General features: G+C 41.3%; 1 pseudogene; it reads left to right on the top strand.

Annotated features, from left to right (window-relative positions):
- The first annotated feature begins 800 nt into the window (after nucleotides 1-800).
- LOC143172262 (small ribosomal subunit protein mS27-like) lies at nucleotides 801-23,371 on the top strand (annotated as a pseudogene).
- Nucleotides 23,372-23,576: the final 205 nt, after the last annotated feature.

Genomic DNA, 23,576 nt, shown 5'->3' with positions numbered 1-23,576 from the left:
CCTTTTACCAAGCATAAGGGTTAAGAAACAAATAAAACTGTAACATTGGGGTAGACAGAAATAAAAGTTGAATGTGGTGTAATCAGAAAGCAAGACTAGATATGAAAAGCATTCTTTAAGTCTCCTGTTCAGCCTTGATGTTTGACTGTGCTTCTGTACTGTAGTTTCACCATATCTAAAAAATGATCATTTAGGCCTGTTTTGAGGCCGCATTCATCAGTGGTGTTAGAGCTCTGTGCAGCTCCTGAACAAAAGATGCTGTGCAAGAAATATGCATTCATATGGAGGTAGAATGAGCCTAACTTAGAATAATTAATTTTAAAGCCAAAGCAATCAAGAGCTAAATTACTTTCAAATCAAAGATTAGGGAAAGTCAATAAAAATTGAAACGGAAGAAGGACTGAACATGGGCTTTCTTTAGGGAGTCTGCAAACTGCTTCTTTTCTTGTGTAAGAGCACAGTTCTGCCTCAGCATTAGACTATCCTCTGTTATAGTTGACTCGTCTAATTTTTTTAACCTGTCCTGTTGCTACTTTTGATAATTGATTTCTTATACTACATATGCTAGTTGAGTTTTTTATTTCACCACAAAAGGAAAGTGTTCCCTCTGGTTTTACTTGAGTATAGGCAGTTAATGCATGAGGTATTTCCTATAGGACGGATATGATTATACGTGAAATTTTTAAAAGGATGCATACAAAGAAAGGTGTAGGCCCAGATGCAGGTAAAGAAGAGATGGAAAAATAAAGTTTCTTTCATGTTTAAAAGGAAATTACAATCAACAAAGATTTTTTTCAGCGATGTTGACTTTGACGCTGACACATGAGCAATGCCTCTGGGTCCATTTAAAATGCAGAGGAATTTTCCCAAGGCCTGTGAAGAAGAAATTCATTGCAGTGACTACCACTAGGTAGGTTCCTTCCTTTCCTGGACTAGATCCTACAAGTGGAGTAGCAGTATATGAAACCTTATTGGTTTTAATTCTGAGGAAAGCAGAGTAACATGTCTAAATGATCTATAGATATTAGAAATAATGAAAGAATGGAGACTGCTCAGTGTCCTTCTGTTGTTAATTTCTCCACTTCCTTGCAATATGGCAGAAGATGATATATGAATCGCTAACACATAAGAACAGAGAAGAACATTATTGTACAAGAGGTTTTATTTAAGGAAATGGTTTTATATATGGAAATGCAAAATTAGTGAAAGAAAATGCAGGTGAAATTTAGAAAGTCTTGAAGAAATCTGGAAGCCTAAGAGACCATACAGTTCTGTGCACTGGATGTGTAGATCATAATAAAATACTTTCTCATTAGGTCTGTCATGGTTTAACCCCAGTCGGCAACTAAGCACCACACAGCTGCTTGCTCACCCTCCCCACCCCACCCCCCAGTGGGATGGGGGAGAGAATTGGAAGAGCAAAAGTGAGAAAACTCATGGGTTGAGATAAGAACAGTTTAATAATTGAAATAATAGAATAAGAATAATAATAATATTGTAATGGAAAGTAAAACAACAAGAGAGAGAGGAACAAAACCCAGGGGGAAAAAATAAAACAAGTGATGCAACTGCTCACCACCCACTGACCGATGCCCAGCCAGTCCCCGAGCAGCAATCGCTGCCCCCCAGCCAACTCCCCCCAGCTTATATACTGAGCATGACGTCACATGGTATGGAATGTCCCTTTGGCCAGTTTGGGTCAGCTGTCCTGGCTGTGCCCCCTCCCAGCTTCTTGGGCACCCCCAGCCTTCTCAGTCGGTAGAGCATGGGAAGCTGAAAAGTCCTTGACTAGTGTAAGCACTACTTAGCAACAACTAAAACATCGGTGTGTTATCAGCATTGTTCTCCTCCTAAATCCAAAACACAGCACTGTACCAGCTACTAGGAAGAAAATTAACTCTATCCCTGCTGAAACCAGGACAAGGTCAGACAATGTTGTAGAAAGAAATGGACTCTTCCTCCTGTTTTACAGATGGGGGGGAAAGAAAAATAGTATATTGCAGAAAGGATAGCCTCTGGCAGTACCAGGAATTGAATCCACCCTTAAGAAAGCTACAGAATACAAGGTATGTGAAAGCAGCACTAGAGTGTATCACAACTTGATGACACCAAACAAATTTGAAAGGCAATTTAAAATAAATAAATAAAGAAGGGAAGCAACTCAGCTTTTCTGCAGTGTAGGAGGGCACCAATAGAAGTAAGTCAAGCTTGTTGTGATAGTAGAGCACTCCATAAAACACTCTCCGCATTTGATAAACTTTTCCATTGTTCAGTTTCTTTAACACAGCATGAGTACTTCATCACTGTTGTAAATAATCAGCAATAGGGCCTTGTGCAGGAAATTAGTAAACTAAAAATGTATTCTTAGCCCAATACACTGCCCAGTTTGTGAGCAAGAGAGAGTGTGCACTTGCTTGGCTAAAAATGTTCTGATTGCCTTGTACTGAGGCTGTACACTCACTGTATCTCTTCCAAGTTATAATAATAATCATTTTGCAAGTACGAAGCAATGGTTTAATGAAAATCAAGTTTCTGGACTGGATCATTTGAACAATTTTCCAAAATAAGGGGAATTCTAGTACCATTGCACTGTGTGCTGTTAGATTCACAATGACCTTGATATTTCAGGAACTCCTTGTCTTACAGATATTCCTCCTCTTGTTCCCTGTGGGGACAGATGTTCTCAGTTCAGTGACTAGGAGGATCACCATATTGATTCTTTAGCCATTAACATGAAAGTGTACCAACAGGGAGCTCCTCTAATACTCTTATGGATGCTTCTCCTTGTCTTTTCTGAATGCATTATAAGAATCTTGTGCTTCTCAGGTTTTTATTAGTTCTCAGAAAAATTAGTTTCGGCAGCAGACATCTGCAAGATAACCTCCTGGTCTTTCCATTAAACACACAGCAATTGCTAGAGGCTTCCTTTATTTAATTAATTCTGAATCCTCTGCTTTCTGCAGTTTTAGCTTCCTTCTTGTCTTTTCATCTGTCCCTGAATATATTGTCTTGCTTAATTATATCCTGTTTTGTGTTTTGTGGAGAAAGAGAAGGAGGAAGATGTTAATGCTTGTCAATATGACCAACAATCTCCTCCTTTCCCTGATTCCCTTTCAAATAGAAATGTCTGCCACAACATTTGGTTAGTTTGTCTAGGTTAGCTGTAAAAACAGATATTCTGTTGGCTTCTCTTCTCAGCTAGTAGAACAGAGATGCTCATCCCAGCATTATATGGATCAGAAACAATTAAAGATTGCAGTGTGCCTGTTTATCCTTCACTTCCAATTCTCCTTCTACCACATCATGGATTAATGGAAGTGTGTAGTGCTGAGGGAGCATGTACATGCACATGTATTGCATTCTTGTTGACATGGAGCCAGAGCAATTTTGGCACCAGTCCCCTCTCTTCATTCCCACGCAACTGTTTTGTAATTAATTATTAGAATTAACTAGAAAATTCTTTGGCTGAGAAGCTGTTTGCTTTTTGTTTATATAGTACCTAGCACAGTGGAAACCTGGTCCGAGAGTAAGGATCTTAATAGTAACATACAGTAATTATATCTGATAGATCCCGTGATTGTCCATAACACACAAATCATTCCCAGCCCTACAAAGCTCGTGCAAAGATTTTTTTAAAGAGTTTTTATAATATGCCTCTGAATAATGGGGAGATTTCATGTGCCACTTAAGAAACAGTATATTTAGACTTTGTGTAGTTGTTTAGCTCCGCTTTTGGCACTGATGTCTTCTGCATTCTGAAGGCTCTATAGGCAGCAGTACTTTTCCAGGCTTGATCATCTGTGTAGCCCTCAGCTGGGGGAGGGGAAAGAATTGGTGGCTATGTTAATCTGATAAAAGTTCTGGAAAGCATGCTCGCTCAGATGAAAGAGTCAACCCTGCCTCTAAATGGTGCTGCAGCTTGGCTCGAGGCTGCAAGTATCTGTACGTGAGCCCAGCTCAGTCATCGGCATTTTCTACAGGAAGTGGCAACCACTTCTGTGCTGGGGACTGAGCCCATTTTTCATGCATACAATTTGAATTGAGAAAGGTTGCGTGCATCTCTTCACACTGGGGTGTGAAATTCAGCCCAAGATCAAGGCAGCAGCTCCTACCACTGGACTCTTAATTGGTTTTTGAGTCTTTGCCAAAGGTAAAGCTCCATATTTTTCATCACTTCTTTTCCAAATACAGAGCAAAGCATATAAGGCTGAATAAGGATGAAACAAAAGAGACTGAATTTCAAGTATTTAATTTTACAAATTGGTTGAGCACTGGAATAGGTTGCCTAGGAACACTGCTGAAGCTATGGCATGAGGTGTCTCAGAACAGGTTAAAAAAACATCTGTGAGGACCAACACAGCTGGTGCAGGGGGGCAGGAGGGCTCTCCAGCAGAGTTTCCCAGTGTATGAGGCATGCCTCACTGATGAAGCATTTCTAAATGCCACTGAAGCATGCAGCACTCCAGGGATGGCCTGTGCTGAGGCGCAATAAATTCTTAAGTGGTTGAAGCGAGGCATGAGTTAGAGAGGTTGGGAGACACCAGATTACACAAGCTCCGAAGGTTCAGACCCAGCTGTATTTTGATGTAATTCTGATACTTGTTGATGTCATCAGTCATGGAGCAATATTGCTCTTTGAAGAGACAATACAATGTTATACAATCAGAAAGACAAGGTTAAAAAGTACTACAGTGTTTATAGCAATCTCAGTTGGCCTTCATAAATATACCAAGCTATTATTTTATGGTATTCATCTTCTCGGGAAAAGCAGTAAGATTTCTGGAAAGTGAGAAGTTTAAGATATTATGCATTTGTGAAAAGGTCAGATTCTCCCTTCATACATGCTTAAAGTGTATCAAAGTTTTGTTTCTCTTACTTGAAAGGGCTAGCTAGAACTCTTTGGAGAGCAATGATTGACTGCAAAGTCAAATACAGACAGATTTATATTTGGGATCATGAAAGGCAGGGCTTCTGAAACCCACAGTTTATTGATTACAGAATTTGTTTCTATGATAACAGAGAGTCATATTGTCACCTGGACCATTTATCATCCTTTAGGTTTTGGCATAGTCCAAATTGCTGGTACTTGAGAGACTGGACCATCCACAGCTGGATCAGACAGAGCTTAAAATACGGTGCACAAGACAAAGCCTTATACACATTAAAAAACAAGGTAAGTTTTTACAAGGAAAAGGCATGACTATATTTGATCAGCTTTTTGAGACAAGTGTGGCTTACCCGGAATTCCTATCATAGCCAGGTCTGTAGACTGTGGTTTTAAGTTCAGATATTTCTTTGTCAAAACAAAAATTAAAGTTGGACTTAAATTTCAGCTAAAGATCTTTACAGCTTTTATATCCTCTTCTTTCCCAGGAAGCTTTTTGTTTTTAAACAGTGCTGGTGTCCAAAACATGCTAGATGCAGGAGAGACATAAAAACCTGATAGGCAGTGCCCCTCCTGGTCCCAAAGGCTCAGATAAAACATCAAAACAAATCCAGTACATCAAAAGTTAGAAGGCGTACATCACAGGAACAGTGCTAATAAGCTCCTTGTGATGCCTGACCGTCACATTGCACCAGTGTGCAATGCCATGGTTCTGATCTTTCTGATACCTGCAGCGCTATCCTTGGGAAGATTAGAACAGCAGATTTTCACGCTGATTCTTTCCTTCTTCTCTTCAGGTTCAGTATGGAATTTTCCCAGATGATTTTACGTTCAGTATTTTGTTGGATTTTTTTATAAAGCAGAAAAAATATGAAGGTAAGAAACTGTATACTGATTCTGCAACCTCAGTTGTATGCTCTTAAATCTGCAGAGCCTTTCATTGAATTAAAACCTTTTAGCCATATTTTCTTTGAAGTCACCGTAAAAACACACCTTCTCCTCCTTCTTTAAACTACTTTTCTGCATGTTTATCATAGAATCATAGAATAGTTTGGGTTGGAAGGGACCTCTAAAGGTCATCAAGTCCAACCCCCCTGCCGTGGGCAGGGACATCTTCAACTAGATCAGGTTGCTCAGAGCCCCCTCCAACCTGACCTGGAATGTTTCCAGGGATGGGGCATCCACCACCTCTCTGGGCAACCTGTGCCAGTGCCTCACCACCCTCATAGTGAAGAATTTCTTCCTTATATCTAACCTAAATCTACCCTCTTTCAGTTTAAAGCCATTACCCCTTTTCCTATTGCAACAGGCCATACTAAAAAGTCTGTTTATAACTGTCCTGGTTTCAGCTGGGATAGAGCTAATTTTCTTTCTAGCAGCTGGTACAGTGCTGTGTTTTGGATTTAGGAGGAGAACAAAGTTGATAACGCACCGATGTTTTAGTTGTTGCTAGGTAATGCTTACACTAGCCAAGGACTTTTCAGCTTCCCATGCTCTACCGACTGAGAAGGCTGGAGGTGCACAAGAAGCTGGGAGGGGGCACAGCCAAACTGGCCAAAGGGACATTCCATACCATGTGACGTCATGCTCAGTACATAAACTGGGGAAAGCTGGCTGGGGGGGCCGCTGCTTGGGGACTGGCTGGGCATCGGTCGGTGGGTGGTGAGCAATTGCACTGTGCATCACTTGCTTTGTATATTATTATTATTATTACTTTATTTTATTTCAATTATTAAACTGTTTTTATCTCAACCCACAAGTTTTCTCACTTTTACTCTTCCAATTCTCTCCCCCATCCCACCAGGGGAGCGGGGAGTGAGCGAGCGGCTGTGTGGTGCTCAGTTGCCGACTGAGGTTAAACCACGACAATATCTCATTTCTGTTGGGATCTTATTCATCGTATAATTTTGAAACACGTGCAATTCACAGAGTTTCTACCATGATTAATCCCATTCCAAATGTAAGCCATCTTCTCTCCAATTTTTACCAAGTCCAGCTTACATGCTAACGATATCTTAGGAGTTATTAATGACACTTAGAAAGTTAAAAGAATTTAAATGCATGTTGGTAAGTTTCATCTTACCTATATTTAGCTCTTGAAAAAGCTACAGACTTTCTGTCTGTCACTGGAGAGAGCCAGTTATGCTGAATTGCCATGTTGAGGTGCCTATCTTTCACTATTGACTGTTTAAGTGTTGAGATGAATAATACTCTTATGTTTGATGACAAATATTTAAGGTTTTCATTTCATTGCAGGTTTTCTGGTACTGTAGACTTGCAGTGAGCTTTTCTTTGCATAAACCTCTTGCAAAACAAACAACTGAAAGGGACAATAGAATTACAGAAGGACTTGTCTGTAGCTTTTATCACGAAGGTTTTGCTAAATAGCAAATTAATACATATACTAATTTTCTTTTAAGAGCCCCCCTATCTGTGAATTCCCCCTTATTCCATCCATATTTCTTTTCTCTGACAGGCTCAAGACCTTTTTTTTAACAAACTGTCCTTCCTGACAGGGAGTGTCACTGGAACTCCATGTGGAGCTCCTCAAGAGCACTGTTTGGTGAATACAGTGAGTACTGTGGATGATCTGTGACAACATTTCTACTCCATTGTACTCTCCTGTCACCTAAAGGGCAGTGATTTTAAGCCAGTCTTCTCTTGTTTGTAATCTAAATACAGGTAAAAGAAGTCATTCTTAGAGAATTTAAAAAAAAATGTTAATGATTGAAGGGCTAAGCAAGGAAGAGCCAATTGAAGAGTGTTAAGATGAGTTTAGAAAGCTCCTTTGCTGTGGTCTCATGCTATTCAACTGTTGAGGAAGTTTTTATGGCGCCCCTCGAGGTGAATTAAACACACGTTTGTGCTTAAATATAAAAGAAAAATTTAATGCGCACTGCATTGGGCAGAGTCCTACCGCCATAAGCGGTTCTACAAGGAGTCTGCAAAGATGCGTCACGAGCTGATGCCTTATATCCACTTGCACCAGCACAATCCCGTGAGCGGTTGCATGGGGCACCTCAGCCCGGCCAGTGGGTCCATCCCCCGGCCCAGCTCTGCTGCCCAAAGGTGGCCCCTGAGCTTGGGCCCCTGAGGCTCCCATTCCAGGATGGCTACAAGACAATGCTGCAGCTCTTCCTTATCTCATCACCAAGGGAAACTTCACTCCCTTGCAGGGAGTCCTGCTGCCTCTGGCATCCCTGCTTCCAGCCAGTTTAACCCCTTCTGCAGTTGGGCCTTCTTGCCCTCCATGCCAGATCATTCCTTGGTCACAAACTACCACTGCTGAGCAGTTACAATTTGAATTTCCCCTTCACAACCCACTCTTCCTTCTCACAGTGTGTTAGAATAACCCAAGTGGGTAAGACTATGTCGTGGTTTAATCTCAGTCAGCAATTAAGCACCACGCAGCCACTCGCTCACTCCCCCCGCCCCCGGTGGGATGGGGGAGAGAATTGGAAGAGCACAAGTTAGAAAGACTCGTGGGTTGAGATAAAAACAGTTTAATAATTGAAATAAAATGATAATAATAATATGATAATAATAATAATAATACACAAAACAAGTGATGCACAGCACAATTGCTCACCACCCACCGACCGATGCCCAGCCAGTCCCCGAGCAGCGGCCCCCCCGGCCAGCTTTTCCCAGTTTATGTACTGAGCATGACGTCACATGGTATGGAATGTCCCTTTGGCCAGTTTGGCTGTGCCCCCTCCCAGCTTCTTGTGCACCTCCAGCCTCCTCAGTCAGTAGAGCATGGGAAGCTGAAAAGTCCTTGGCTAGTGTAAGCATTACCTAGCAACAACTAAAACACCGGTGTGTTATCAACTTTGTTCTCATCCTAAATCCAAAACACTGTACCAGCTACTAGAAAGGAAATTAACTCTATCCCTGCCGAAACCAGGACAGACTAATTCTATACTACTAGTCATAAGAAATCTTTAACTTTGTCCCTAACTACTTCAAAACATACTAGAGCAGTAAAGTATCAGTGAACATCAGTGGGTGCGAAAGGAAGGAGCTGTGTAAATTTGCATTTGCTGATTATGTGTTGTTTTCCTCCACAGATGCTATGTCAGTTATAACAGAGATCATGCTGCAGGAAAGTTTTGATGAATTCTCAACACAGCTTCTTTCTCTCTGTGTTTTATACCAGTACCTGCCAACCAAGTCTGAACATACGGTAAACTGACCACACTCAAAATGATACACAGAGCCTCCGTTTCTAAGTGTCGTGGTGCAGGCAAATGGGCATTCGGTCTTGAATATATTTTATTTCCCCTAATTTTACCTAGAAAAATGAAATACTTCAGGTTTTTTCATTATTTTTACAACTGCATAAGAAAGGAAAAAAGGCAACAAATTATGAAAGCCAGCAAATAATTTGTCACTCCTTTTAGTTGCTCCTTTCTCTGAAAGGGAAAGTGTGTCAGGATTTTCAGATGTGATGTATGCCCATTGGAAGGTTATAAAATGACATTTCAGTTCAGTTCAAAGAGGGCTCCATCAGTTAACACAAAAAACTGTCACCTATTATATAGAATACTGTTAAGGTGAGCATTGCTCACCATTAGAGCTTGGTAATGGTGATGTTGCAGAACTATAAAGCATTTTCACTAGGAAAATCCCCATTCCTTTTTCCCAAGGTGTAAGACAGGTCAGCCAGTGTCCTCTTGCAGACAGGCCCTTGGCCGTAGTTTAGGGTCCAGCAGCCTGATGAAATGTTTTTTTATCTTTGAGAGCTGAATCTTGGGCAATCCGACTACGTTAGTCCTTAGTGTGTATAGCACTGGTGATAGAGAGTTTCCATTTTTCTGCTGCTGTAAACACTGCTGAAAGCCTGACTGGTTTTGGCTCTCCCCAGAAAGTTTCCTCCTTGACTGCTGCAAACAATCAGTATGATTGCCACCTTCCACTGCAAAGGTATTAACGTTAATTCCTTGCAGTTCCTCCACCTCTTGAAGCCAAATGGGCTAGCTCCCAAAAGAACCTAGACCGTTAAAAGCCCTGTTTTTCTAGTTGCACCTGATTTTCCCGTAACATTCAGCTGGAGTGCTGAATTCAGCAAGAAACAGCCCTATCCCCTTGTATTCCTTTCCTGGGTCAGGCACATACCTTGCCTGGCTGTCAGGTGATGGTATTTTGTGTTGGATGATAATGTCCAAATTCATGTAGCACCTGAATAGAGACACAAAAAAATGCCACACCTTGAAAAGACATCTCTGAATAATGCATTAAACCAGGTCAAATCCTTGTGTTTTTTAAGACTCAACGTACATCAGGGAATTTTTCTGAAGGTTTCTTCCTTTCACCAGGGGTATTTGTTTCAGGTCATAAGGTAATAAACAAGACACTGAAGTACCCTGCAACAAACCCCATGTATTAGAGTCAGACTTCCTCCAATTTATTGCCTTCTATATCTTCCTTTTCCCCATTTTCTTAGCAATGGGAGTTGTTCAGCTCCTTTCACTTGCTGAGAAGAGACATTTATCCTTGATGTCTGTGCTTCCCTGGTCTTGAAAAATGTATTGTACTATCCCATAGCAAAACAAAATTCACACTACCCTTGTGGACTGATTGGGTCCCCTTCTTTAGCCATCACTGGTGGTCTGGCTCAGACAGCTGGTACTTCTCTCTAGCTGGAGAGACAGCTGTACTCTTAATCCTAGAGCATTGCTAAATGGACATACAGTGGTCTTGGTGAGTTGCATATGTTCTTTTCACAGTGCGGGTTTTGGACTCAGAGCAGCCACTAGCAGCATATTCTTCTCTCAGCAGTTTCCTATTCTAGTGAGGCATAGTGGAGCATGTATCTTAACACATACTTAAAAGAAAGGGCTGCTCTGGTACAGAAGCCACATAATTTTGTCTTCAGCAGCATTAGCCTGAAGCAAGTGTTAAGACATAGAGGACAGAGGCAGAGCTTGGCCAATGTAAATCAGTGTAACCCTTTATTCTGAAGGAAACACACTGATTGACTTCCATGCAAAAAATCTCAGCCACTCACATTTTATTGTCTTCCAGAAAGAGAGGTGTTTCTCAGTATAAGTATACTATTCCTCAGGATATATATAGTGTAACTCTGAACACTAGACATGTTTAATGATTCTTTACTTTATTACTAAGACATGTTATGAAGGCCATGTGCTGTCTTTGGCTGCTGCCGTTTTATATTTGTGTTTGTCAAGGATAACAGTTTACATTATTTGCAGTGGGAAGAGGAGAGAAATCTTGGAGCATCACTAGTGCTTACAGGTCTAAAGCAAACAAGCACTGTGGGTTTTAGCTCCTAGCTGTATGGCTATGCATTCCTTGGTAAGTTTTACCTCTCTCACAGTCATCTTTTCCCTCTTGTCTTCAGCAGCTGAATTAAACTGGCATCTTTGCTTTATTAAAATGTAAAAGCTACGAAAAGGCTAAGGAAAAAAAGGCAGAAGTAGTAGAAGGAACAATTTCAGCGTTGACTGAATCTGTTTTGTAAGGCTGGAGGGTTAGTACTAATTTGAATAGTATGCTCTTTATCACACAACTTCAGAACCTCCTTTAGGGCTCCCTGCAGGTTTGGATTGGCAGCTGAAAGAAAGATAACATTCTTACAGAACAGTAGGGTGGGTTTGTTTGTGGACCAACAAATTTTCCAAAAAACAAAAGTACAGAGTTCCATAAAAAAAGTTTAAGGTTATGGACAATAGATTCTTTTTCTGGTTAAAGTTTGTGAACTTCTTAAAATAATCCTTAAACTCCAAGAAATTCGGAGACCAAAGCCTGAAAAACACTATGTTTAGAACATTTACTACTCGCTGTAAAATTAATGTTTCTGTTGTGAACAGCAGATAGCAGTGCCTTTATCCTGCATCTGGTAAGGAGTCTTCACTGCTAATGATATGCTATATTATTTAAAGAGCAGTTAGACAGAGTACATCCAGAATTGGAGGGAAGAGGAATGGGGGATGGGGAAGAAGGAATAAGTAATTCTTGAATTTCCTCTAACCTTTAGAGGAATATAGTGCAGAGAGTTTTTGTCCTTCTCTGCAAAATTATTATTTACTTGAAAGTAATTAATTAATTTAGAATTTATCATTATGCAGTTGTTCCATTACTTCATTATATTTTATTCTAGAATTATTCAGGGTAATAAAAAGTGGACTTGTTCTTAAAATGTGGCCTCAAAATACAATGTGTAGTGGCAGAGTTAAGATGCTGATTCTGATTTATCATGACTGTAAGACAAAAATCTCATTTCCAGTCAAAAAAGGGGATAAATGTGAAAATTAACTTGAAAGCAGGATTTTCCATAGAGCTGTAGTTTGTTATCCAGTAGAGATACTGATACAAATAGGGACTTTGCTGTCCAATTGGTATTCAGTTTGGGGTGGTTTTTATGTCATATAGATTGGTTGAGTAGTGGCTGTATTTCAGAAATGAACTTCACTGTTGTCTGTGAGCAGTAGTACTTGTTCCATGACACTGACATTCAGTAGATCAAAAGCTATTTACTCTTATGTCACGTATTCCACAGTCTTGCCAACACTAATGGAACCGACCTCTGAAAGAGTGAAAGATGTCTACGGGCAGAGGTGGCCTCAAGCACCTTAGCTATTTTAATTTAGCCATAGTCCATAAGCTTTGTCTGTGCACTTATTACCTTGCTTTTCCTAAACTGTACTCTTGCATATAAAGAAGAGTAAGGTGTGTTTCATAGTTTTGTGTTATTATAGCCAGAGTGCAAATTAGATTGAGAACTTGGATACGACTCTCGCAAGCTACACTGAAGTGGTATTATTTGTTACATCGACAATGACAAAATCAAGAGCTTAGAGTGACAATCATTGTAAATTAGTACTCACCAACTGGAACGTGATGTACATTTCCTCTATTATGTAGAACAGGAGTTTCATGTTCTCTAGTATCACCCTCAGAAGAAAAGCCACATTGTCAATGGTGCTGCGCATCACAGGTCCTGCTAAAGTCAGTGAAGACTTTGGTGCACAGAAAGTCCTAAATTGAGAACCAAAATTTCATTTTGGCAGATCTCCCATATTTCCTCTCAGGAAGCTCCAGCAGAAATAGGAATACTGAGCTGTACAGTTAGCCAGAGCATGTGCTGTAAGTCCTGTACAGTCTGGCCATGACACATGTGTGAGTAGACCCTAAAGGCCACAGAGGCGAGTCCAGACCCTGAAGGCTAAGGAGCCATTTGTCTTCAGACATCCTGCTCAGAGCTGCTGTTACAACTGCCAGACAACCAGAAAACCTGGCCACTTTTTCTCTTTACAAAATAAGGTAATAACAATTCTGTCAGAGCAGCTTTGTAGAAGAGTATTTTGTTTTTACCACAGAAGCCAAGACACTTGCTGTCACTTCTAAAACAACAGAGCCAACCCATATGGATTCCGTTAAGACTCAAGTGTTGAAGTACTAATCCTAAAGTATTGTTTTATCACAGGACAAGTGGAGTTGAATAAAGGGCTGAGAGCTGTATACAATTTAATGCCACTGATGTGGTGTCCTGGTTTCGGCAGGGATAGAGTTAATTTCCTTCCTAGTAGCTGGTACAGGGCTGTGTTTTGGATTTAGGATGAGAACAAAGTTGATAACACACCGGTGTTTTAGTTGTTGCTAGGTAATGCTTACACTAGCCAAGGACTTTTCAGCTTCCCATGCTCTACCGACTGAGAAGGCTGGAGGTGCACAAGAAGCTGGGAGGGGGCACAGCCAAACTGGCCAAAGAAACATTCCATACCATGGGACGTCATGCTCAGTACATAAACTGGGGAAAGCTGGCCGGGGGGGCCGCTGCTCGGGGACTGGCTGGGCATCGGTCGGTGGGTGGTGAGCAATTGTACTGTGCATCACTTGCTTTGTGTATTATTATCATCATATTATTATTATCATTTTATTTCAATTATTAAACTGTTTTTATCTCAACCCACGAGTTTTTCTCACTTGTGCTCTTCCAATTCTCTCCCCCATCCCACCGGGGTCGGGGGGGAGTGAGCGAGCGGCTGCGTGGTGCTCAGTTGCCGACTGAGGTTAAACCATGACATGTGGACACCTGGATACTTGAATAGAGCCTTGCAAGTGATGGAGAATGTGGCTTCATTGTCAGGAGACAGCAAAATTTGCAAAGAAGCTGTAAGTATTAAGACTATAACCCACTCAACAGAGGGAATTTCATACAAGCCAAACTCTAGTAAAACCAGTGAATTCTGTGCCTTGCTAATCAGAAGATAACAGACCTTTACAGGCCCAGCAATACTTCAAAGGTCTTTGGAGGACAGTACAGGAAGTTGTTTAGAACAGAACCACTGCTTCAGTTGATAAGCCAGTGATGATGTCTACTGGCACATCCTTGGGAATGAGTGTCTACTATTGACACAAATCATTTAAGTATGTTCCTAAGCCTCCTAGCTCTGTGTCACAGCAAGCACATGGCAATGGGGATGGGAAGACACCTTTATTTTCTAAGCCTTTGAACTCACTCGGAGACATACTACTTAGTGAGGATGAAACGTCACATCTTGTTTTTCTCCCGGCTAATTCCATGTATTCTGTGCCCTCTGAGGTGATATCATGTCCTGAGTGATACTGGTCCAAAGACGGTGCAGAGTGATTTCTAGAAGAGTTGTAGTGCCCTCAGTTGGGGAGGATGGATGGATGGATGGATGGATTCGGTCCATTTGCAAGATCAGCACTGACTAAGGGACTTAGGGCTTAGGAGTGCTGTGGGGCTTCAGGCTGATCCTGGAACCAGCCAGCTTAGGTGGAGTAACTTAGGAAACCACCATCACGTGGGCTGGTGCACAGAAACAGCACTGAGGTCTCGCCTCCCCTTCTTGGTACTCTTTCCTTCAGGGCTCTCTTGTGATGGGAGTCTCCCATTTGCTAGCATCACTACTAGGTTTGCAGTCTTTGCATTTTCCTTGACATACAAAGGCCAGGGCACTGCTTAGCAGGTTCTTCTATTGCTCCATACTCAGAAGCATCTCTGTGTAATACTGGATAGTGTGAGGAAGGAAGTGTCACATCTGAAACTCCCACCATTTTGAGTTATCTCTTCGGGTGTGTGGTTTTGGGGATTTCTTCCTTACTCCAAGTCTGAAGAACTCAGCCTAATACATTTGTGATTTTTTTTTTTCTGCTTACAAACCCTAGACAAATTAAGGAACTCCTCAGCTTGCTCTGGGTTACAGACGAACATCCTAGTGCTGAAACGAGGTTGCATCTGTCTATGGTACATCAAGTCTAAGGAAGGTCCTGTCCTTCTGTGTACTGATACTCTAAAAATAGTAATCTCTAGTAACACCTAGCAATGCTTTCTTTGCAGAGACACTTTGTTCAGTGAACAACTTAAGCCGTACAGCTTAATCACAACTGTCATTTAAGAACTTATAAAATAAGGTTGTTGCTGATTATTCACTATTGCTGCAATTGTCTCTGTACAAATTCAGTAGTAGAGTCCAAAAAGCAATGACTGTTAGAGCCACACACAAACTTCCCTGAAGAGATTTTTGGCCTGATTTGGATTTTAGGTAGCAGTATATAAACCAAGCTGAGGACCAGGAGTGGCCTGGATGGTTTGTTATTATCAAAATAATTTTTCTCTAATGCATTTTTGTGACCCCAATGCAGAAAGGAAAACAAGGAAAATATGTTGGTCCATATCCTTATCTGGTATAAAGTAATTGTAGTGTATTGATTTGCAACATCTGGCCTTTTCTACCTAAATGCTCATTAAGATCTTACTATTACAAATCCATACAAGATATTTTTAATTATTATCTCCAACTAAAATGCAATATTCCCAAGGGTGAAGGACTAAGAGCACTGACCAGGTCAATATTGGGGTCAGTCAGCTTCCACTGAAGTCACCAGCAGATATGATGGAAACAACCACAGGTGCCATAAACCCTTTTTTCCTGTAGTATCCTGGGTCTCTCTTGGACAAGACTAGATTGATCACTGTGCAATTCTTGTAAATCCATATCATAGCACTGAGAAGTATGGGGCACGTTATAAATCATTGTCCTTGCATGTCTGCACAATAGCAGAGTTACTTGAGAAAGACACAGCCCTGGTTTTGCAAACTTGGTTCTTTTCCAAAATGTAATATTATCTTCTGGCTGCAGAAATTTCATTTTCTAAAAGAGAAGTTTTCAAATTAAGTTTTTTAACTGTGCAGTTTTGGTGTAAACATTTTCAAGTGATTTAGCCAATCATTATCAGTCACTTACTTTTCTTTCAGGCTTTAAGTTTCCTTCCATTTCTGACTAGCAGGGTGTCTCTGCTCTCTGCCATTACTATCATAACAACATAATAGAAATACTATTTTAGTATTGTGATATATTGCTTAACTGTGAACAAGCAAGACAATTTTGGTTTTTTTCAATTGCCTGAGAAACTCTCCAAATGAGAGTGTATGTATTTCCAAGCATATAGTTATGATTTCATTGCTTATTTCATCCTGTTTCAGTATTGCTAGTTTAAAGATTATATTTTAGTGTCAAGAGTGTTATTTCAAATAAGCCTAATTTTTATTCCTTTAGCATTATATACTTATGCCAGGAAAATGAAACCATAGGTATCAAGATCCCTTTTGCTTATGGAAAGCGTCACAGATTCAAATGTTACACAGAGTTATTTCATCCTACTGTTAAACATTCAGAATTAGGATTCACAGAAGGATAACAGCTCATTCATTTGTAAAGGCTGAACTTTAAAATGCAGGCAGCCTGCATCCAATAATTTCAGTTATGGAGATCATGTTATTCCTAAAACAGCAGCAGCATCCATATAGCAGTTCCATCTTTTGTATCAATAATACATACAGAAATAATTTACCAAGTCCCTTAGTGAAGCTAATGCATTCTTTTTATACAACTGCAATTAGATTAGGAGAGGGTGGTTCTCTTACTACCTCAAAAGATAAAAACATGAAGAGAACAGGAGTGTCATAGAGATTAAAAATATACCTATACTGATATATTATACGCCCACATTTCCATTTTTCCTGTTAAATTATCAAACTAATGATAGGAATTAATGCTCTTGTTGCTGAACAGGTTATTTCCCTGCTTATTTTCACCAAAGAGGTATTGAGATGATCTATTAGAGATTATATTGTTCAAACATTCCATAGTAATATCTTAGAATCATAGAATCATAGAATCATAGAATCATTGAGGTTGGAAAAGACCTCTAAGATCATCGAGTCCAACCGTCGACCCAACACCACCACCCACTAAGCCATGTCCCTAAGCGCCGCATCTACTCGTCTTTTAAATACCTCCAGGGATGGGGACTCCACCACTTCCCTGGGCAGCCTGTTCCAATGTTTAACCACTCTTTCAGGAAAGAAATTTTTCCTTACATCCAATCTAAACCTCCCCTGCCGCAACTTGAGGCCATTTCCTCTCGTCCTATCGCTAGTTACTTGGGAGAAGAGACCGACACCCACCTCGCTACAACCTCCTTTCAGGTAGTTGTAGAGAGCGATGAGGTCTCCCCTCAGCCTCCTTTTCTCCAGGCTAAACAACCCCAGTTCCCTCAGCCGCTCCTCATAAGACTTGTTCTCCAGACCCTTCACCAGCTTCGTTGCCCTTCTCTGGACACGCTCCAGCACCTCGACGTCCTTCTTGTAGTGAGGGGCCCAAAACTGAACACAGTAGTCGAGGTGCGGCCTCACCAGGGCCGAGTACAGGGGCACGATCACTTCCCTGCTCCTGCTGGCCACACTATTTCTGATACATCTTATTTAGATGTATCTGTGATTGTATATCATGCTAGTGCTGTTATCACTGTGACTATCATTTAGCGTTAGTATTTATGGCTGGATATCAGGCCGAGAGGAGACGTTAGTCTAATGCCTGACACATCCACAAATACCAGTCAGCATCTGAGTCGTGGGGAGTTTTTCTGTTGACAGGAGGTGGAGGAGTTCTGTTGCAGGGACTTTTAAAATGTTCAGCCTCAAAGGTCCCAAGTACAGTACACAATTCTTCCAAGAATAAGTCCATTTCCTTTTAGAATTGGGTTTTCTTTTTATCGTACACAGCAGTCATCTCAAAATACATGGTAACTCATTAAGTTGTTTGTAAATGTGACAGCAGTATTACTCAGATTGTATTTCCAAACTGTTTATGCTAACAATGACAAATGTGATTGTTCAGATTGATGTTCTGGAGTCCATTTTGCAGTCTGTCCTTGAAGCAAAACCTGGTCCAGAATCATCCGAAATCAAGGAATTAGAGCAGAAGTCACAGTATGCAGAATCAGAAGAAACAGAGTGGTCTAAAGCACCCGAGTACTACAGCTGATTCAAGGTAAGAGATTTTAATTTATCTAAATATTCTAAGCTGTATGTCGTGGTTTAACCCCAGCCAGCAACTAAGCACCACCCAGCCGCTCGCTCACTCCCCCCTCCCCCGGTGGGCTGGGGGAGAGAATCGGAAGGGTAAAAGTGAGAAAACTCGTGGGTTGAGATAAAGACAGTTTAATAGGGAAAGCAAAAACCACGCACGCAAGCAAAGCAAAACAAGGAATTCAGTCACTACTTCCCATCGGCAGGCAGGTGTTCAGCCATCTCCAGGAAAGCAGGGCTCCATCACGCGTAACGGTGACTTGGGAAGACAAACGCCATCACTCCAAACGGCCCCCTCTTCCTTCTTCTTCCCACAGCTTTATATGCTGAGCATGACGTCATATGGTATGGGATACCCCTTTGGTCAGTTGGGGTCAGCTGTCCCGGCTGTGTCCCCTCCCAACTTCTTGTGCACCCCCAGCCTACTCGCTGGTGGGGTGGGGTGAGAAGCAGAAAAGGCCTTGACTCTGTGTAAGCACTGCTCAGCAATAACGAAAACATCCCTGTGTTATCAACACTGTTTCCAGCACAAATCCAAAACAGAGCCCCGTACTAACTACTGTGAAGAAAATTAACTCTACCCCAGCCAAAACCAGCACACTGTAGTAGATCTCTATAGTATATACTAGAAAATAAATCTGCTCACTTATTATGGCTAGTAGACTGACACCCCTTCAGTGCATCAGGAGTCCTACCGGGCATTTTTGAAACTGATGTCACCTTACATTTTCACTTCCTCAAACAGGAAGCAGCCTTCAGAGAAATAAGTGCTTAAGGTCACTTGTCTTTTGTCTGTCTTCTGGAATTTTACCTTCACTTTTCATACACCAAAATGATAAATCCAAATCCTGTTTGCAGAAGTGGTATGTCATTAGAGATCCATTAGCTGACCCTGTGTGGGCTCTTGCTCATTAAAATAAATTGTACTGGGGATGAGACCATCCTGAATTTATTGTCCATTTATGATTAAGTAGGAATGCTGCATCCTATACTTTCGGTCTGGGGAATTAAGTAAGGCTATATCCCCTCCCTTTTATCTTTAAGTCATCACGCTGATGATAACAATGTGAAACACAAACTTGTGTTAGGTAAACACAAGTGCCCTTTGAAGAGGGATTGAGACATTTTTATGAGTCTCTCATTGTCCATCCATTGTCTACCCTTGAATAAAATAATGCAGAGTGCTCAAAACAAGGCCTAAATGACAAATTGGGAACAGACTGGTGCCAAGAGGGTAGTTTTCTCATCACCTCAACTTTTCCAGAAATTCCATAATTAACCCCAGTTCAGGCATTCCCTGGTGTGGTAGTAAGTGCCCTGACATTGAGCCAACAAACCAGTCTCCATCCTTAGCTCTAAGGTCTCACCAGAAAAGTCTGAAGATAAGGGAAGACATAGCCCTTGTGTGAAGTCTAGGCATCCAACAGTAATTTAGATATAAACAAGCCACAATTTCTGGTTGTCTGGATGAGAAAAGGAGTTCTCAAGTCAGAATGCCATTTCAGCTAAGCCTGGAAGAGCTCTTAGACTCTTCTCTCAAATCCATTAGGCCAGCAGCAGCTAGTCTTCCCAGTTGAACCCCTGTACACCTACAGGTGTAGTTCACAGGGCAGAGAGAGATGTTCACTAGAAATCCATGTAAGTCTGAGGGAAAGTGGCAGCTCTGAAGCAACTTGGTGATGTTGGCATTCACAGCCACTGTCCCAACACATTATCTGCCCCTTGTGTGATGCAGCCACAACACAGAATTTGCACTTCTGCTGCTGAAAACACTTCTGTTGCACTTTGTCCATCCCTGCATTAGCCAGCATGTCCCAGTCTTTCTCCTGGTGCTCAAAACCAATTGCTTCTGTCTCCTGCTTGCCCAGTTCCCTTTCACAAGTCATACACCTGGGTATGCGAGGAAAAGCGTGTGGATTTGCTCCAGACATACAGTTCCTGCCTAGAACTGTAGCTTGTTCTGCATGGCTTTTGTACACATACTTGGACTTCATGTCTAATACCAACCTCCAAAACAGCCATTTGTAGAAGTACCTGAAAAAGCCATGGCAGCCTGACTAACAGATATGATGTGTGAGGCAGCATGTCCTTCACTTCCACTAAAACAAACAGGACTTGAGGGCATTTGGCTCTTTCCAGATAAAGCCTTTAGAGCTGTAATTTAGACTCTGTGTCTGACACTGTCATTCATGTTGTAATTACCTGTTTTCAGATCCCATATACTGAGGCCTACTACTCAGTACAGTGTTCCTCAGGCAATTCCTTCCATCTGTGTCAATGATCAGTGGGAAAGCATTTTATTACATAAATGCTAGGAACACCCTCTCTAAAAGCAGTGCTCCTTCTCTGACTGTCTGCATGCAGAGCCCTGGAGACTGCTTATAAAAATCAATGATTTAGCCATTTAAGAATGTGCCCTTTTGGTACCCGCAGGACATAGAGACTGCTACTTTCCTAAATTAGTTTAACTGATGTATCACAGCAGAGCAGGGAAGGTTCCAGGAGTTCAGTGGTATCAGTAATGGGTAGAGAGGTCCTGCTAGTTTCCAGTTTGTTGCATTTCTTCTAGTTCAATTTCATACTGCTTAGGTTCAGCGCACAAACCCCCTTTTCAGCACATCTGTTGTGGCTTAACCCGGCAGGCAGCTAAACACCACACAGCCGCTCACTCACTCCCCCCACCCCTCAGTGGGATGGGAGAGAGAATCGGGGGGAAAAAAAAAAAGTAAAATTTGTGGGTTGAGATAAAGACAGTTTAATAGGACAGAAAAGGAAGGGAAAATAATAATAATAATAATGATAAAAGAATATACAAAATAAGTGACACACAATGCAATTGCTCACCACCCGCCGACCGAGGCCCAGCCAGTTCCTGAGCAGCGGTCACCCCTCCCCTGGCCAACTCCCCCCAGTTTATATACTGAGCATGACGTCACATGGTATGGAATGTCCCTTTGGCCAGTTTGGGTCAGCTGTCCTGGCTGTGCCCCCTCCCAGCTTCTTGGGCACCTCCAGCCTTCTCAGTCGGTAGAGCATGGGAAGCTGAAAAGTCCTTGACTAGTGTAAGCACTACTTAGCGACAACTACAACATTGGTGTGTTATCAACATTATTCTCATACTAAATCCAAAACACAGCACTGTACCAGCTACTAGAAAGAAAATTAACTCTATCCCAGCTGAAACCAGGACAACATCCTTGGTAGTGGGTAGTAGGGAGAGTCTGAATTATCTAAACCAGTTATATTTAAACTGAACATCTAATCTGTAAGCGCAAGAATAGTTGTCAGGAATTACGTTCCTTCCCCAGACCCCAACTGTACTGTCTCTTCATATTTCTCACTGATGCACTGTATACTTACTGACATCTCAAACAAAATAGAGATTAATACACCTAAACATTGCCAAGTTTGGTTTTAGTCCAGTAGCTTCAAAGCCATTGTTTTTGTTTTCATTCTTTATCATAAAATCAAAAAGCCGACAACGCCAAATACCCAAGCCCCTCAGACCTGCATGCCTAGCATTTTAAAGAGCTTTTAATCTGCTGTCTGTCCAGTTCAAACCTTCAAGGGTCTGGCAAAACACAGCAAAGCCTTTGCAGTTGTGTTGGCTAAGGCAGGGAGAAGTGGAGAGGCCTCAGAGGGGACATCACAGTTTCCTGTGTGAGAACAAGGCAGAGCCTCAAGGCAGGAGCTGAGGGGCAGTGCCTTTGCAGATTATTGTGAGCGTGGGCTGGGGTAAGAGGAACACTGTGGGCCAGCAGCACAGCATGTAAGCCTCCAGTGATAACTGGGAGTGGAAGTCTATATAACTGCGTGGCCCCAGAATTGCCATTTTGTTTGGAGATGAATGATCCCCACATCTTCTTTCCATCATCCTGCAATGCAAAACAATAGGCTTTATTCAAAGGGCCCATGAAAGAAGCATGGGTGTACCTTTCTTTAGGACACCTACTTTAAACGTTTCTGCAAGTGCTCAGCTCAGTAAAAGATTTTATTTAAAAGAAAAATCAGGAAAATGTGTTGCTATCTAATGAATGAGCAAGGGTTAAAGAATCTGCCAGTGCCATGTCATCTTCCTCCCCCAGGAAACTCCTCCCTGGTTGTCTGTGTATCTGTACTTTTAAGGCAGTTAATCAGCTTGTTAGTGAGCCATCAGGCTAAAGAGTCCAGAAAGTCAGAAATAGTATGATTCATCTTAAGTGAATGAATATTTTTATTCTGCATGAAATCTAGATAAGTAAAGCTCAAGAAAGAAATATTGCACAGTTTCTTAATGAAACTCTGCTCTTATTTACAGCTTAGAATATCCCTGAAAAAGTATTACTTGCTTTAGCGCTATTGTACAATTTGTGTAAGCATAGTCCAGCCTCAGATCACAGTAATTAACTGTTGGGAAAAAAAAAAATCATGGGAGTTACTTAGTATGCCATTAGTAAGAGAGCATTTAAAGTGATTTGCATCTGTTGAGAGGGATGCTAATGCAGGCAGTGTGGAGCAAATCGTTCAATCGTTTTGAGTTAAGACACAAACCCAAGGTGTTTAGATTATATTTGTTGTAGTTGACCAGTCAGCTGATCTTTGTTTATACGAGATAACTGAACTTGGAAAAATAAAGAGAATTTCAATGCTTAATGAAAATGAAATTTCATTGTTTCAGTTTTATTGCTCAAAAAAATTATTATAGAGGTTAGCATTTCAAGAAATGGTACCAGCTACCACAGTCAAAACGCTTTGCTAGGATAAAATAGTTACCTGGCTTGTATAGCCCAGCTAATAGATTCAAACAGCTATATATTAGTTGTTATAGGGAAGTATTTTGTGGCTATTTTGTGACTGACTGGCTCTCTCCTTCTCGCTTCCCACCAAATCTCTTTTTATGACAGGAGCTGTACTCTAAGTTGCATTCACTTGGCAAGGTTGAATCTGAAAGCCTGTTAATCCTGACCACCCAACTTGTCAAGGAAAAGCTGCCAGCATGTGAAGTGGAAGACACTGCAAAACATGAGCAGAAGCTAAAGGAGTGGGAACAAGAACAAGCACTTCTCACTAAGAGAGAGAGAGAGATGAGAGAAAAGGCTTAGCAGGAATTGGAAGCTAGGGAGCTAGCTAAAGCATCTGTTTAATACTGGAACTCAAAGACTATCGTAATGGTATGCATTCCTCTGTCAGTGAACTGAAGTGCACATCACATTATTAATATTTCACTTTAATCCTACTGCAAGTGTGACTATATGTGACTATTTATTATATTCAAATTAAACTATTTCTATTTTACCTGTTTCCTGAAGGACACATGGTTTAGAAATCATCATCCTGTATATGATATAT

This window comes from Aptenodytes patagonicus, chromosome W, assembly GCF_965638725.1.
Source record: "Aptenodytes patagonicus chromosome W, bAptPat1.pri.cur, whole genome shotgun sequence".
Lineage (NCBI taxonomy): Eukaryota > Metazoa > Chordata > Aves > Sphenisciformes > Spheniscidae > Aptenodytes > Aptenodytes patagonicus.
Note: the sequence above shows the minus strand (reverse complement) of the source record. Positions and strands in the feature narration are given on the sequence as shown.